The 16,849-nt window shown below is 33.7% G+C and overlaps 1 protein-coding gene and 2 long non-coding RNA genes across 15 annotated transcripts in view; 2 read left to right on the top strand and 1 right to left on the bottom strand.

Moving 5' to 3' along the window:
* LOC134199514 (uncharacterized) overlaps positions 1–5,999 on the top strand; it is a 32,319-nt gene extending 26,320 nt beyond the window's left edge. For all 4 annotated transcript variants that reach the window (XR_009974037.1, XR_009974031.1, XR_009974034.1 and 1 more), the window contains one exon: positions 5,665–5,999. This is a non-coding gene — a long non-coding RNA (uncharacterized LOC134199514). The remainder of the gene's footprint in view (positions 1–5,664) is intronic.
* Positions 1–16,849, bottom strand: part of LOC101737749 (basement membrane-specific heparan sulfate proteoglycan core protein) — a 208,590-nt gene that overhangs the window by 91,889 nt on the left and 99,852 nt on the right. For 2 of the 10 annotated variants that reach the window (XM_062670565.1, XM_062670563.1), the window contains exon 1: positions 14,017–14,110. The exons of 7 other annotated variants lie outside the window; for them this stretch is intronic. The gene's annotated coding sequence lies outside the window, so the exon portion shown is untranslated. Of the gene's footprint in view, positions 1–14,016; positions 14,112–16,849 lie in introns of those variants that run through there. One more of the 10 variants, XM_062670561.1, reaches the window with a different exon arrangement.
* Positions 8,254–16,401, top strand: LOC134199518 (uncharacterized). Its single transcript, XR_009974042.1, has 3 exons — positions 8,254–8,473; positions 14,866–15,108; positions 16,103–16,401. It is a non-coding gene; the product is annotated as an uncharacterized LOC134199518 (long non-coding RNA).

The raw sequence follows: 16,849 nt of genomic DNA on the forward strand, positions 1-16,849 counted from the left end.
AATAGAAGTCCAGTACGCTGGTCGGACCTGATACGCTCCACTCTCAACACCTCAGTCCACGTTGCTGTCCACACAGCCGAGGATAGATAGGAGTAGGGCAAGGTAATCCAGGAGAAAGTTATTAGAGGAGGCCTCAACATTGAGTGTTATCGACACAAGGAGTACATTACTGCGACACACTGTTTTTATGATGTCACCTTATGTGCGTGTTGAATACGCTGTTCTAAAGTTAGCGCTACATGTGATCTGTATAATCATTGCAGTAATAGAACTGAAATTCATCATTGAGAATTTCATATAAAAAAACAAGAATATTATGTTATAGAATATTTTTAATAGTCTCCGCGGCTTATAACTTGCACCGCATAAAGGATAATAGTTAAGCAGTTATTCTTTATGCAAATCAGACAGACAGCCACACGACATCGCTGTCTTCTTTTGACTTATTTTCTATAACAACTGCAACTAAGACTAATTTTATGACGATTCATTATGTAACCAATTCGTTTGTGTATCCAGAATAAAAAATACACGAAAGTAAAGAAAATTTAAAGAATCGTGAGTTTTATTAGATACTTTTGACATTTTAGGAAATTTTGTGATGGTTTTTATTTACTATTGCTAATTCAGAATCTCTAAATCTAAATATGTATATACATATATATGTATACAGAAAGCCACAGTATGACAAAAATATGAATATAATATGAAATAACAAACGAATTTCACTGGTGGTAGGACCTCTTGTGAGTCCGCACGGGTAGGTACCAACACCCCGCCTATTTCTGCCGTGAAGCAGTAATGAGTTTCGGTTTGAACGGTGGGGTAGCCGTTGTAACTATACTGAGACCTTAGAACTTATATCTCAAGGTGGGTGGCGCATTTACGTTGTAGGTGTCTATGGGCTCCAGTAACCACTTAACACCAGGTGGGCTGTGAGCTCGTCCACCCATCTAAGCAATAAAAAAAAAAGAATCTATTGGTTTTGAACAAAATCCGACTTTAAAACACCATTCGAACGTTTCTCTATTACAACTGTTTTTATAAGCACACGTAGAAAAACTAAAGACAATCGTCGGCACAAAGTCACCCTCTCTTTAATTCAAATCAGTTGAAAGGCGCGTCTCGGCTCTTCACAAAGGAACTTAAAGCGAGCGATATTGAGAATATACACAAAGTTCGAAACGGATCCGAGGCACTCAGGTACCCTTTTGTTTTGTCATTTGAGTTAGTACAGCACTAATAAACTTCATCGGTAGCTTAAGTAAGTTCGTCGAGCTTACAAATGTCTACGTTAAGTTTTTCCAGGCGTTGATCTTAATTAAATTCAGAGCTGTGTGACCGCAATTGTTCCTGAACGTAAATTCTTGTGCCAACCAATCTCGGACAAAGCTCCCTATAGAGAGATTATTGACGTATGATGTAATGGAGATGTGATCGATGCTATCAAGAGCGATCCACTTGTAGCTTCTGTGATTCAATCGCATGCTTTACATGATTAAAACTAGTGTTACGGTTCGATCTCTTTTCTCTTTCGTTTTTTATAATAATCGACTAACTTCGTTAGCACAATTTTCAAATGTCGACGAATATCCCCAATCCTCATTGATGGAAAATGTAAAGTATTCGAATAGGAAATAATTTAATGACAGTTAAATAACGTAAAATTAAACCGTAAATGTTCAATCAAAACATTAAAATTTACATTTCTGTAATTAAGTCATTTTTTTTAATCGAATATATTATTAACTAGCGGCCCGCTCCAGCTTCGCTTGGGTAGTAGCGCACATGATGTAAAGAATTTTAGGTAATTTTTTTACACATTGGGTTACATTATTGGAGTTTCAGTAAGGCCCCTAATTTTTTTGAAAATATAATAAATATAGCCTATGTCACCCGCGGATAGTATAACTTGCTAACAGTGAAAGAATTTTTTAAATCGGTTCAGTAGTTTCGGAGCTAATTCAATACAAACAAACAATCAAACCTTTCCTCTTTATAATATTAGTATAGATTTTAGATTGAGTGACTGTTAGCTTATTATGTATTTTTAAAATGGACCTTAACGTAACAAGTGACTACAGTATTAGGTACTAGTCTATCGGAGCTACTAATCAATAGACACGGGTGACCAGCGCATAACATCAACTACTAATGCTCCCACTGATTAGCCTACTTCCACTTTCCTAGTATCCATCGGTAATTGTAACAACAGCTGTATTCTCCGCTTTTTTTTACCTCGTCGTATCTACTGTCCCCCCACTGACACGGGCTGGTACCACCGCTCTGCTTATTTCAATCAAGTGTTTCAGCATTGAAGGGCGGAATAGTCATTATTCCGAAGCAACTACGTCATAATAAATTTCCAGAATTAAAAAGAAATTAGGAAAATTTGCCGTTGTTTAATCCGTCACAATTCGCATTTCAGGATTAAATTAATTGTTAATACCTGAGTTTATCAAATGCAATTTCTTTGACTTTTTAACTTGTAAACTCAGTTTCTTTATTATGGATGCACATCGTTTTTTTTTTTGTGATATTAGTTACTTTTTAAGTGAACCTCGTAATATTGTCTATAGGCTTCGATATTGAATGAGCCTTGAGGTTATCTAATGAAATATGTAGCTTAAAAACTAGAGAACACGCAAACCGAAAAATAAGTAAGTAAATCATTTTTACTGCCGCTGTTCTGGTCAGAACCAAAGTAACACAATGATTGTATTGTCATCGGTCCTTGATACTTGTGCAAATTTTATCGTGCACTAAATATATCTAGATCGGTCAAACTAATAAGCCGTGTTAGTATAGAATAAGATTACACAGATTACAAAAACATCCAATAACACTTTAGACGTTCCACAGGAAAATAGATCAGAATGACTCATCGTTTGTATAATGAATACAATTTTTATGATTACGAAAACAGTTCTGCATTTAGTTGGGCAACATCCGTACAGATGTGTATGTAATTATTAAGGTTTATATCAACAGCCCACGCTTTCCAGCCACCGCTACAATGATCCGCATACCGTGCGAGTAACTGGTTTGATTTTAGCCACAGCTTCATTTTCTATGCAATCTTCTTCGTGAAGAACTTATAGCGAATAATGAAAGATGAGCGGGCGGCACAGCGGCGGAGATATCGATGGTAGCAAATGCAGAACTATTATTTCTCTGCCTACTGTGAGCTAGTCTCTTCGGGTATGAAACATTTCATAAGCTGTATAATTTACCATATTTGTTGCGCTAAGACGCAGTTGGGGTTAAAAATTAAAAGTGTTTTTTAAAGTGCACATTAAGCTGTGGTGATGTGGATTGATACCAGAGCATGAGCTAAGTGTCAATTGTGTCTCAATAACAACCGGCATGAGCGGTAATGTCGCAGCAGAAATAGGCGTAGTGATGTATTGCTTCGCAACATGCTGAAAAAGTGCTTCATTGTTTTTTTAGCCCATAAATTTATTAAACTTAATTTTGGACAATGACTACCGCACAAATAAGTCAGAACTTTAAAAATGTCTTTATTTAAGCGAAAATAGCTGCAGGGTTGTATTTAAAAAAGTTTTAATAAAAAACTTTAAGTCCTTAATTTCTCTAGTTTGCTGGTTAACGTTGGTTAGCCGAAAATAAACTAAGCATTTGAACCCGCCACAAGAACATTTAGTTTGCCCGAAATTAGTGAAAAGGTAAGCACAGGCTTAGTCATATATGTCATCGAAACTTTTTGCGTTAACACTGCAAAGAACGAAATTTTTCTAATTTATTTTTAACTTATTTTTCCTGCGTCTGTCTATGACGAAGGCTTAATTTTTTTCATGTAGATTCAATGTTTTTAATTGCGGTAGGCAGCGGCTTGCCTCTGCCCCTCGCATTGCTGAAGTCCATGGGCGACGGTAACCACTCACCATCAGGTGAGCCGTGTGCTCGTATGGCTACAAGGGCAATTATTTTTTTTCCACAGAATAGGCAAACTAGCTTTTTGCTCTCGCAACATTTACAGTTGTTTGTTCAAAGAAATTGACTTAGCTACATAAAATAACAAATTATCTTGCTGGCGCATTTACGTTATAGATGTCTATGGGCTCCAGTAACCACTTAACACCAGGTGGACTGTGAGCTCGTCCACCCATTTAAGCAATAATAAAAAAAAAGGAAATTATTCTAATCACTCGGGCACTGTTTCTCCCTAATCCCCAGCACGAGTGTATGTTTAAACAAATGTATCCGCGAAAAACCATTTTAATTTAGAGTGTATCTCATAATTTTGTAAGCTTAGAATGAAAGAGTGCGTCGTTAAAATTTTTTAAATGGTAATAATACATTATTAGACGCTTATATTATTATTGAAAATGATAAGAACCTTGTTGCTATGAAAGGTTAAGTTTCACTATTGCAAATTAAATCATTATTAATTGTATATTAATAACCATAAATAGGCAGTAATACTACCATGAGTGTTGCAGTAACAATGAGGTCTGTAAGGCGATTAATTAGCGAGCTTAAAATTGTACGTAGTAGGTGGTGTTAAATTAATTCGATTTTGATTCAACAAGTCCGTACTGTTGAATCATAAAATAAATTATTTGTTAAATATATAATGAGTTCATGAATTTTTATTAGGCATCTTTTCTATAAATAAATAAAAAACTTCAAATATTTTATTATTGTTCGAATTTGTAGTTCGTAGTTTTTTTTGTTCCATTAAAAACTACATCGTCGAACTAAAATTGTACGTAATTCTAAAACAAAATGATGTTTTCGTTTTGAAGCAAGTTGTAGATGTGTACACAAAACTTAAAACAAAGAAAAGTTACAACGTACAGTCCGCAGAAGCCTTGGCATGCACTAGAGGGGACTTGTCTTGAACCTAAATATACCGGTGGCTTTTATTCGAAACGCGAGAACATTACATCACGAGTACAATCTTCAACGAAAAATGACGAGCTTCGACAAATATCCCAATTCACGACAGCCAATTTTAATTCTTAAGTTCACACATTTATCAGGTTACAAGGTCTATATTACCATATCAATTGGGACGATAAGATTATTTATACAATGCTAAATGACCTGCAAACTTGTTTATCTGACATTATAGGCCGTAGGGCTCCCGATAATAATGTATGTCACAGTTTTAAATAAATAAATGACGTCATTGGAACACGTTTACTAATATCTTACTGAACTAAGATCCTTAAGAACAATGCTGAATAGAATTATCTTTAGTGCTAATATTTGTTGTGATTTAGTCCACGACCGGTGGCTTGTAATTCGATCCGTTTGTTTGTCTGCATGGAGGTCAATGAAGCGATTCCTTATGAGAACTGATTAAGGTTGAATTTTGCAAGTTAAAACTCAATGAAGCTTCATAGGTGCTGCCCATTAGATTGCCAATTTCACAAGTGACAATTTGATAAAGAAATTGAGTTAGTGTCTTAGTTGAGCATTGCCAGCGACTCAAGGATTTTGCATAAGAAACAGTGAATGCTTTAGAAATGAATTCATAATTTTTAATGAAGTTGTTAACCATGATAACAGATATCATGTTACAATGCCCCGTATGCTAGAGAAACTGTGCTTTAAAATTATACACATGTCTAAGCATTAGTCTTGTCTGAACGACTGCCACCCTTTCAAACTATAATGTTGACTTTTCCCTTTCAGAGATAGGCAGAGTGGTGGTGCCTACCTAAATACCAGTTGGCATTCACAGTACGCTGGTATAGTCAGAAGAAACGACGCCTACGAGAAGATGTGGGTTGGTGCTATTCTAGATCATTACCACCCAGCCAGGTTTTCAGTTTGCGAAACTATCACCCATAAGTCAAACAGATCATGGAAGATATGGAAATAAATTATTCTGAATAATATCTTGATTATTCCCATTTCATACGGTACTGGTCGTATATCAATATCTTTAGTATTCATATAATGTGATTTGACGCGGATAAAACTGCGACCTACGTTTGGTAACTATTAAACCCATTACACACTCGAAACGTATTTGTATTTATTATCTAAATTACATCCGGGATGAGGGATTAACGTAATCCTTTATCCCCGTTGGAACGTTTGTAAACTACCGTTCAATTTATTAATTACGTTAAAATTACATATTCTCAAACTACGGAGCATTATAGTGCATGCGAATATGACATATACTTTTTTTCTAATAATATTCATATTCTGTGTAATATAATATATATTATAAGAATAACGTACTATAATAAAAGTAAGACGTCTTATGAGCCGCACAGGTGGGTACCACTACCCCGTCTAATTCTGCCGCGAAACAGTAATGCGTTTCGATTTGAAGGGTGGGGCAGCCGTTGTAGCTTATAACCGACAATTAGATCTAAAGTCTCAAGGTGGATGGTACCCTTTAGGTTGCAGATATCTACGGGCTCCTGTAACCGCTTAACACCAGGTGGGCCAAGAGCTCGTCCACCCATCTAAGCAATAAAAATTAAAAATAGCTATTCGAATTATTTAATTTTTATTCGTAATCTTCAAATTTGTTCAAAGTACAGAATATTCAAAAACATTTAGTTCTGAAAAACCTTTTCACGTTCGTCAAATATTAAGTTGCGTTAATTAAAGACGTTTTTAATAAACTTTCAAAGGTGTCTCGTAATGTTTTTCTTGTAACACCTAATAATGGAATTTACTTTCATTTCGTTCTGCGTATATCGTAACTTCACATAACGAAGAGCTCATCGACAGATCAAAAGACTCCTTAAACGTTCGAGAGACATTGTTGTGGTGTTCAAGAAATAATTTAGCTGTATAAACCTTTCGGGCCCTTTGTGAATACGAACGCATGTACTTTAAGTTTTACTCGTCAAATGTATCAAGTATACATTTCGCACTAGAGTTACACACGGAATATTTTAACGGAGATAGTGAATTTTGCGTTTATTTCGATTCAATTTAATTTGATTTTAAATATTATCGATTTTATGTTATTAGTAGTAAATAGTTTTATTGCCCTCTTTTTCGTTTCTGTTTTTGACCGGAAAGGTGAACATGTGCGATGTCCATAGACAGAACAACGTGAAAGCCGCCACTCACTTTGAGAGTTTAAGTCTATATCTAACTGTTTAGTAGTTACACATATTACCCTAGTCCGCGCGAAGTTGGAATAGCCCCTCAGGCTACCAACGATTACGTAGAAAAAAAATAACATATTACAATTTTTGCGAGCTTGATTTTTTTTTATACGATGCTATGCCCTTCGTCGTTGACGAATTCGTGGACAAGCATTGAGTACTTATATCATTAGAAAAATTGGTACGTGCCTGCGGGATTTGACCGCTGGTATATTAGCATCGTTCGATACGGGTGCACCGGGCGTCCTATCCTTCATGCCACGACAACTTCATAGAGGAATTAATGCAAAAATCTTAGTAAGAAATCTGTTTAAATTGAGACTTCGGTCTTAAAGCTTAATGAAACGGTATTCGCGTTAGGATCTCGATTACGTTTTCATTATTGGTTATTTTTAACTCTCATCTCTATCATTTTATGATGCATGTGAAAATTATTCTGTATTGTATAGATTTATTTATTGAATAAAAAGGACCTTTCTTTTTAACAGAACTATAAGACAGAACAGAAACCTTTGTTTAGAAACGAAGCGAACAAAACGTATTACCCGCAATTTTTTTTGTCATCAAACGACGTTCTGTAATTCGAAGTACATTACAAATAAACAAGACGTAATGCCGTAAAAATTATACGATGTTTATTTGCACTGTGGAGCAGTCAAACGTTTACGTTCCGAAAACAGCTGAACAGCGTCTAAGTATTTTCCTTCAACGCATGAGAAGCTCCTTTGTTTTTATACACGAACACAGTATTTTTAAGACTCATTTCCACATCTAAGCTTAAGCTTAAACGTAACAGATAAATCGCTTGTCCGTCATAATAGTTTAGTAGAGATGAAAAAAAAAATATGTTTAGGCGGTTCTAGTATTTGTCTATACTACCGTCATTCTCCGTCGCATAAAATTTTATCCCCATTAGCGTAAACGCACAGCGTTTCCATTGATCATCTTTATTAAGATCAACCAGGCCCTTGATCCAGGATCTGCTCTGGAAGAAAAGCTACGCTGCCCGTAACACCGTAGCTGTTCTTTAAAGAACTTTTTTTTTTGCGACTGCGGCCGCCTCCTAATGAATATAGATATAATAATAATAACTCGAAACAAATAACGCATGGTCATACGGCCTCCAAATTAGGGTTCTCTGCGTTATAGGTACTGAAGACTGACATACATAATTAGATACGTTTAAATATATACATATATAGATAATTAACGTCAAGACAAACAACAAAACAGAGCTGTTCATCACACGAATGTTTGGCCGATGTGGGAATCGAACCCTCGACCCTCGGCGCGACAGTCAAGAACGCTAACTACTCCGCCGCCGAGACATTAAGTCGGATATGAGAGTAACCAGTTACTAACAGGTAGTCTATTTTTCCTACGATTGGAAAATATATTGTTGTTGAGAAGCCTGGTAAGTTGATTATTTCCATGTACCTACATAACTTAATGAACAAAAATTCACTAAATAATCACTTCACGAAAATTTATTAAACCAAAAAATAATATATATTTAATTTTAATATCTGATAGGTATTTTACGGATCACGAAAATTTAACAAATTACCTAAATACGTCCGATTTGAAAACGATAAAGTACTTTCGACCATTACCTATTCGCGAGCACTAATATAAATAATATAATATTAATTAGTCTATTGTACCTTAGCTGTTGCACTGATTGAGTACGTACCACAAATTCTTGACAATACTTTGCCTCTAAATTTTTATTACTATTAAAAATAAAACAGTCCATTTTGTAATTGATATAACATATTATGAATATACTAATGCTATGTCTAGTCGATATGCTATCGAATCTGTCATATTAATGATAATAGTTTGCTTGACTATTCAGAGTATCTGAATGCGCCACTCACAACAATATGTATTATCAATACGCAGTAAGCTATCATATCTACCTGATACCCAATTTCTTCCTCTAGTCTATACTAATATATAAATCTACAGTGGTTTTTACGGATGTTCCGTTATAACTACTGAACCATGCATCCGATTGACTTGAAACTTGGTATCCGTGTAAAAAATAAGTACATGACTTAATGGTATAGGCTAATATTTATATGAGTGTTGGACTCCTTACGCCAGTTGCGGGGGCGTTAATGATGAGAATCTTTGTGGGGGTGAGGAAAAATAATGATAATTTTAAATGCCCACCGAAGCGGACGGGTACAGCTAGTTTTTCATAAAACTATGAATATAAATTATAATAAGACGTGACTTAAAGGTCTCAGTTACCAGGTCATAAAACACCTTTAAAAAAAATTGAATATTTCGTCGCTGCTAAATACTCTTGGACCAATTCGACGTGTGTTTAAACAAAGATTATTTCAATATCCGTATTTAAGTAGAAACTAACGATTACCTATAAATACTATATAAATAGTACTAGATGATGACCGTTTTTTTTTTGATAACGTCATCTTGTTGTATCTTTAAAGCGGTTAGTTGCCCTCAATTAAGAAAAATAGTATTATTATTCGCTAATAGATGTCGAGAACAGTTGATTATTGAAAACACGAATAAAACAACATTTTCTGAAAATAAATCGTAGCTAGATCAATTTATCGCCCCCGAAATTCCCTGTATACTACCTAAATTTTATGAAAATCGTTGGAGCCTTTTCCGAGATTCATATTATATACATATATATTAATATACAAGAATTGCTCGTTTAAAGGTATAAGATATAATACGATATAAAACTCTGAAAATAATAGGCTAAAGCCGTTCCCTTTTGTGCATTGAAATCGGCCGGAAATGTAAGGGACTCGTTTTACGAAGCACACAAGCGCATCGATACAACAACTTGGCTCAGCAGTGTGCCAGAGTTGTTAACCCACGGCTCACCGTTAGACGCCCGGCCGAGCACCCACGTTGAATCTTGTGGCAAGACAACGGACGTATACAAATTATATGCACGTGTTCGGGATCAATTGTTTTGTCTTTTTTTTAACCGCGAATTTAAATAAAGCTTCTTTATCGTGCAAAAGTGCACTTTCAAATACCTTCTAAATAAAAATCAGATCTAAAGATAGTATTATACAACCATTTTATTGTTTTTCTTTTTTTTTATTAAAATTAAAGCATCAATCTGTTAGCCTGTACTGGTTCGTAGTCTGTTTGAAACTTTCTATGAAAATCAAAACCTATTAACAACTATGTCATCGAATAAAGCCCTGAACTAGGGTAAACTATGCAATGATTGACACTAACTTCCTGATACCATTATTAGCAACTAGGGCATAATCAGTATTAGCACTGAAAGTTGGATGGTGTAATTAACACTAGTGCATTAGGTAATTAGGTCCAGGCTAATTTCATTTTAACATAATTTACTTTATATTAAAAACGCCACAGCTTACTATCCACATGAATTACATAACAAGAGATATTTGGAAACTCTAGATTTCCACTGCATACATCTATATATAAATAGGCAAAAACAATACAGTTCAGTATGTTTTTCTCGTAAGCTGATTTCATTATTTAGTCTTTGACGAGGATAAAATCAAATTTAGAAACAAAAGAAACGAAATAAATAATTTAATACATAAAATGAAACTAAAACTTGATGTGGATTAGGTTCGAAGCGAAGTATAAAATATTATTGATCGCGCGGTACATAGTCGCCATATACGAGTATGAACAGTAAATGCACTCCGAAGCCCACCTCGGAAACTATCTAGTTCGTCTAATATGATTTAGCAACCTAACATTAGAACCTCAAGGACGAATCTGAACTAGGAAATTGAATATCCAATACTAAGCACACGTGAAAAGTTTCGAGGCGCTGTCTTCGTGAAGACGATGCGCTTTAACAAAGTGAATTTGCAAGATTATTTCATATAATTTTGGTGTCTAACATGTTTTGAATAGTTAGTTAAGTAGGAAGGTATGCTTTAATGGAATTTTCATTTTAGTTGAAGCTTAGGAACATGTTTTACGCTGAGAAGAGTTCGCGTCTATTCCTAATTTAATACAGGAAGTATGAAAATGTAATTTTCCAACATTTGCAACAAATTTATCTTGTTCGTATACTCGTAATATATTTTTACATCATAGAACTGTAGCTGTTTTTATAGCTTCTAAGGGATTTTGGTTTACTATTATTTTTAGCCCGTCATTTAAGTTAAGTTAATTTATAGATGTCTAGGATAATTATTTCGTAATCATTGTTGTATTAGTAGGCGGGAAAATTCATTAAAAGTTATTTTTCTTTTAAACGGTAATTTAAAAAAATTCTAAATTACGGCGCTAGGTAATGTAAAATAATAAAATTAATTATCAGAGTCATTTATTTAAATTAAGATTTTGAATGAATACCCGGAAAGAGGATTGCAAATCTAAAAAAAAAATAACAACCCAACGTAATTTTTTTTATTTTTTTTCTAGTATTTTGATGTAACAAAAAAATTAAGGGAATCCTTAGGAGACATTTAAATGGGAAAATATTCAAAATTTTAATAATTCGAACCACAAAGCATGCAAGAAATATTACGTGTCGTTAGTCAAAAATATATTCATAAAAGTTATTAATAATTTGGAACCTTTCAACACGGGGTGGTATTTCGTATATAAAGGCCCCGTGTTTTAATTATATTTCCTTTTTTTGTGATTCAACGATTCTTGGCGGCCTGGAAGACTTTCCCACTTCACTATGATAGATGAGCAAACTCGAGGGTTCAGTATGGAGTGTGATATCAGCGGCTTACTCGTCTTTATAAAATCATAACTTATAGGCATTTTAGTCAAATAAATCTTATCAACAACATAGTCTGAATCTTTTGCTATAGACCAAATTACGCTGTAAAATTTTCAATAAGAAAAGGATTCAATTAAATCATGGATGTACATGTCTGATGTTATCATGAAAAATTAATACATATTCATAGCATTTAAACAGAGCAAACATAAGTCTCCCGAAGTATGGCTTTTTTATATTGAACACTTCTTCCTATTGAAAATTAACATAATAATGTAGATTGGACATGGGAATGGACCCCGGATGTCGAATTACACTGACATTCACTTTGAAAGGATGTGTTGATATTTGTTGCGCTCGCGGCCAAGCAGCTACGAATTGATAGACAGGATGAGGGCATACCAGATGTTAAGTCACTACTGGAGTTTATAGAGATCACAACATAAATGACACCGCTAAGGTTCAAAGAAATCTCAATTTCAGTTAGTAATGCCTGTTCTGATATTCAAACTAGAATGTTTGACTGGTTCGCGGCAGAAATTTCAAAGTCTACTTCAAAGGATTTTTTTCATACATCCTTAGAAGGATTATAAACTTGATAGAAATTTAAGTGAACTAAACATAATTCTAGGAAGGGTGCTTCAACTATACTCGATCAATGATCGGTAGATGTGTACTTATTAATCATGATCTTTAGCTCGTTTTTAAATGGCAGAGCCTTAATAAAACACAGATTAGTAAAATAAGTGAATTTTCATAAAATATAGCAAAATTTTCTTGTCAATCACGTAGAATCACTTTACAAAGTATTGTGGTGAATAAATCAAACGTCACTAGTGGATTCCCTTAGTTATTTTCATATTTTTTTTTTTTTCGAAAATTTCGTGTAATGCAACAATCAAATATTTATCTAAAGAAAAGTATTTGCCTTGGGTTAACAGAAAATTTAAGGAAAACGATAGAAAACTAAAAATGATAATAAAAAATGCGTTATTAGTTTGGTACATAAAATAATTTTAAATAGAGGAATTTATCAAACAAAAACCCTTAACGGTTAAATCTTCGTTTCATTTCGGACGTTACAAGTACTTTTAAACCATTTATAAGTTGCATCGGCGACAATTGAATATCTTGTATAATACGAATAACATTTTTACTAGTATATCGTAATTCAAAAATTATGTTTTTATTTTATTGCTTAGATGATTGGACGAGCTCACAGCCCACCTGATGTAAAGTGGTTACTGGAGCCCATAGACATCTACAACGTAAATGCGCCACCCATCTTGGGATATAAGTTCTAAGATCTCAGTATAGTTACAACGGCTACCCCACCCTTCAAACCGAAAAGCATTACTGCTTCACGGCAGAAATAGGCAGGGTGGTGGTACCTACCTGCGCGGACTCACAAGAGATCCTACCACCAGTAGAAAATGTCATTTAGTTGTTAGTATTTTTTATGTCAAGCTTAAAAACATTTACCAACGCACCCATTAAAACTTATCAATAACGTTGAAATTTCGAATGACGAGAAGTAATTCGCTTCCCACGTGAAAAGTTTACTTCGCGTAATATCCTATTCGAAATAAAGACATTTTTACATTAGTCACGTACGTAGAATGAAAAATGATGTCTCTTAATAAAGACAAAACAAACAACCGCGTTTAGATAGCGAATAGTTTTATCAAATGACTGCTTAGTTTCGCATACTCTTAAGTTTGATAATTTTCATTCAAGAGTATCTTTAGATAAAATGTTTTACAGGTTACATTTTTATTTAATATCGTATTTAGGGCATAATGCACGACTGGACGCGTTTTTTACATTGTTTTTAAATATATTATATCGCAAAATTTAATTTAATGCTAGAATGAACAAAATTGGCCTATTAGTGGGTAAAATAGTAAGATCAGATTTTTTTTTTCTCTCTAACAAAATTACCTATGATGTCCACAGTCATCGAATAATAAAATACATTTATTTTAAAATCCTCGAACCGCAACTGCCAATTTGAATTTGAACAAGCCTATATTTTAAATTCGTAAATCAGGTAATTTAAAGGTGTTCGATCTTTAAAAGTTTTAAAAACTAATCTAACTCTAACTGCACCGACACTGATTGGATAGTTTAGTTGAAATTCTGTGTGGAGAACTTGTTAGATTTATTTCACATAAAACTTACGGGTGGTTGAGGAGACCGCGCGCTTACGAAAACGTGCGACTCGACGCACGGCTTGTAACCTACTGACTGACGAACTACTGAAGTGACTAGCACTAACCGAATACTGGCCATAGTATAATCTTGATTCGGCAACCGGCTTTCGTATCCCGAACTACACAATGATTGGCACCCTAAAGTTTTTATGCAAACGATGGCTAACAAGCCCATAGTAATTATAAGAACTGTAAATTTGGTAAGATGCTTTGCCATAGTGCACTAGAGAAATTTCTTCACCTTTCAATTTTAAAAACTTATAGCGTAATTCTTTCTCTCAAAAAATTAATTAAGTTTACCTTATCAAAAATTTTTATCGATTCGATTTGATTATCAAATTTTAATAAACTTATTATAGTTTATATTTAGTTTTGATTGATTTGATTTTGTTTAATTTTCAAATTATAACGACTTCATAAGTCAGTGTTGATTATTAAGCTGTTAGCATGGCTTGCCCTCCGTCAGCGAACATTGCATCTGTCAAGGTATTAAGAACCTACAGCGACTCATCTACTATATGAAAAAAATACAAATAAATTGTTCTCGTAAATTAAAAAGATTACGTATACTTTGTTTTTTTTTTTTGTGATTATTAGGCGTACTTAACTGCTTTAGACCAGCGCTTAGAATAAGATTACAGTGAAAAATGTTATGCACTATGTAATAAGTAAATAAATTAACTAAAGGTTATTGTAATTTTAAGTGCATAATAAATACATTATAAGACTTTTTTTGCTGTAAATTTTATTCGTTCTTCCATATTTTCATGAAAATTTATTATATGTATATTTATTAATAAATGATTTTCACTTTTAGATTGGGTCAGCTTACAATTTACTTGATGGATAACTTATACATAATTATCTCTTGCCCTTGAAAGCGTTGCTTACATTACATTAATATGCAACGAAACGCCATACATGCAAAGATGTTCTCTATTACACGCGAGTGGACAAATTTCTCGGAACCGTATACATCGCAACGTCTTCAGATCGGTTCGATAAAATATAGGATATTAAAAGTATTCGACAGTCCAGCGAGGTTTTTTGTTATTAAATGGTGAGTTCAACTTATTATTAATATATGCAGCTTACTAAGAATAGTATTGTAAACGAAATATGCTTAGAAGGCTGTCTAACAGGAAACACACCTATAAACATTTTCAAAACCAAATATTATACACAAAGATTCCATGCTCATACACAAAATAGACGTGAAAGTTTCGTTTGGCATTGCTGATATCCAAGAGCGACGTTGACCACTTACAATCAGGTTAGCCGTATGCCCGTCTGCGTACAATGGAATTTAAAAAAACTCACTACACGAAAGATGTAATGTATTTATAAAATTAAAACTACTGAAAATTGTTCAGGTGACGTAATTCTAATATTATTTTTATTGAAAATTAATCGCGCAACATCTTTGATTCATACTCAACAAATAAAATTTATTGGTAGCGGATCTCATCTTAGTATAGATTGAATTCGAATACGAGATTAAAAATCGCAATAAATGACATGTTCCAATATTCAATGCTCACATATACCCTCAACCGGTATGAACGAAGTAAATAAATAAAATTCGAATATTACATGTGATGCATTTTCAATCCATACTTTTGCATACAAATTGAGAATTATTTGGATTCCCGACGAGATTAAGTTAAAATTTCACTGAAATGTTCGTTGTACGTACATGGAATCCACTTGTATTTTTGGATGTTTAAATCCGGTTCAATTCACACGCTTGGCAACAAAAAACAAACATGAAACACGAAATACTGAGCAAAAATAAATTGCGTCAATAATTTAATTATTGCTTTAATGCGTTCAAAAAATTAATGCGATTATTCAAAATTTGAGAATTTTTCATTTATTTAAGTTACATCCGTAAAATTGTGACGAGTACCAAATCTGATATTCTTTAGAGATAAAATTGTATTAGTTTACGCATTACATTCAACGTCCCATATCTTCAAAGTACAGTCACTACAAACTTATATGTTTTAAATCATTCACTTGGCCATTATGCCTGATAAAAATACATTTTCCAGCACACAAGCATGGTATTTAGATTTTATAACTAGACCCGCAGAAGCCGCAACTTTACGGCAGCTGATTGACTCTCTATGAAGAAAGAGACTTCTATCATCGGATAGATCAGGCAAGAACCAGCTAGCTTTAGTTTCGATATTAATTTGATACTTTAAGACTTTTAAAGCAACCGTGAGCCTTAAAAACATTTTGCATTGTGAAGTAACCTAATATGAAGATTTCTTGGTTCTTTTGTTATTTTCGTTCAAAGTTTCCTAAATAAACAACTAGTTTGTTTTGATTTTGAAAAAAGCAAGAAGGTTATTAAAATTCAATCCGAATTCCGTACACGATTAGGGACTCTAAAATTACACAACCCATAAAATAATGGTTGCATAGATGAGTGCTTAAAAACGAAACCCAACCAATCTTCTTCGAATTATTTTCCCATCACCCATCAGAATCTGTAATAACTTCTCCTTTTCTTTATACCACATTATATTAGGTCATTTTCACAGTCATGTTCTCTTATTATGCTGCATAAAGAATTTGGCATGCATTTTATGACAGACCGCATGCCTGACGTCAATCCTGATTGAGATATATATATTATCGATTACAACGCACCATATTATGAAGGGACTTTTTCTGTTTCTTCTTTTGCTGTTTCGTTTACTTCATCTGTTTTAGCTCTATGGTTTATATTTTATTATTAGAAACATTTAATTAAAATTTAGACAAATACCCTACCTATAATACGAAAATCA

The sequence above is a fragment of the Bombyx mori genome, chromosome 1, assembly GCF_030269925.1.
Source record: "Bombyx mori chromosome 1, ASM3026992v2".
Taxonomy (NCBI): Eukaryota; Metazoa; Arthropoda; class Insecta; order Lepidoptera; family Bombycidae; genus Bombyx; species Bombyx mori.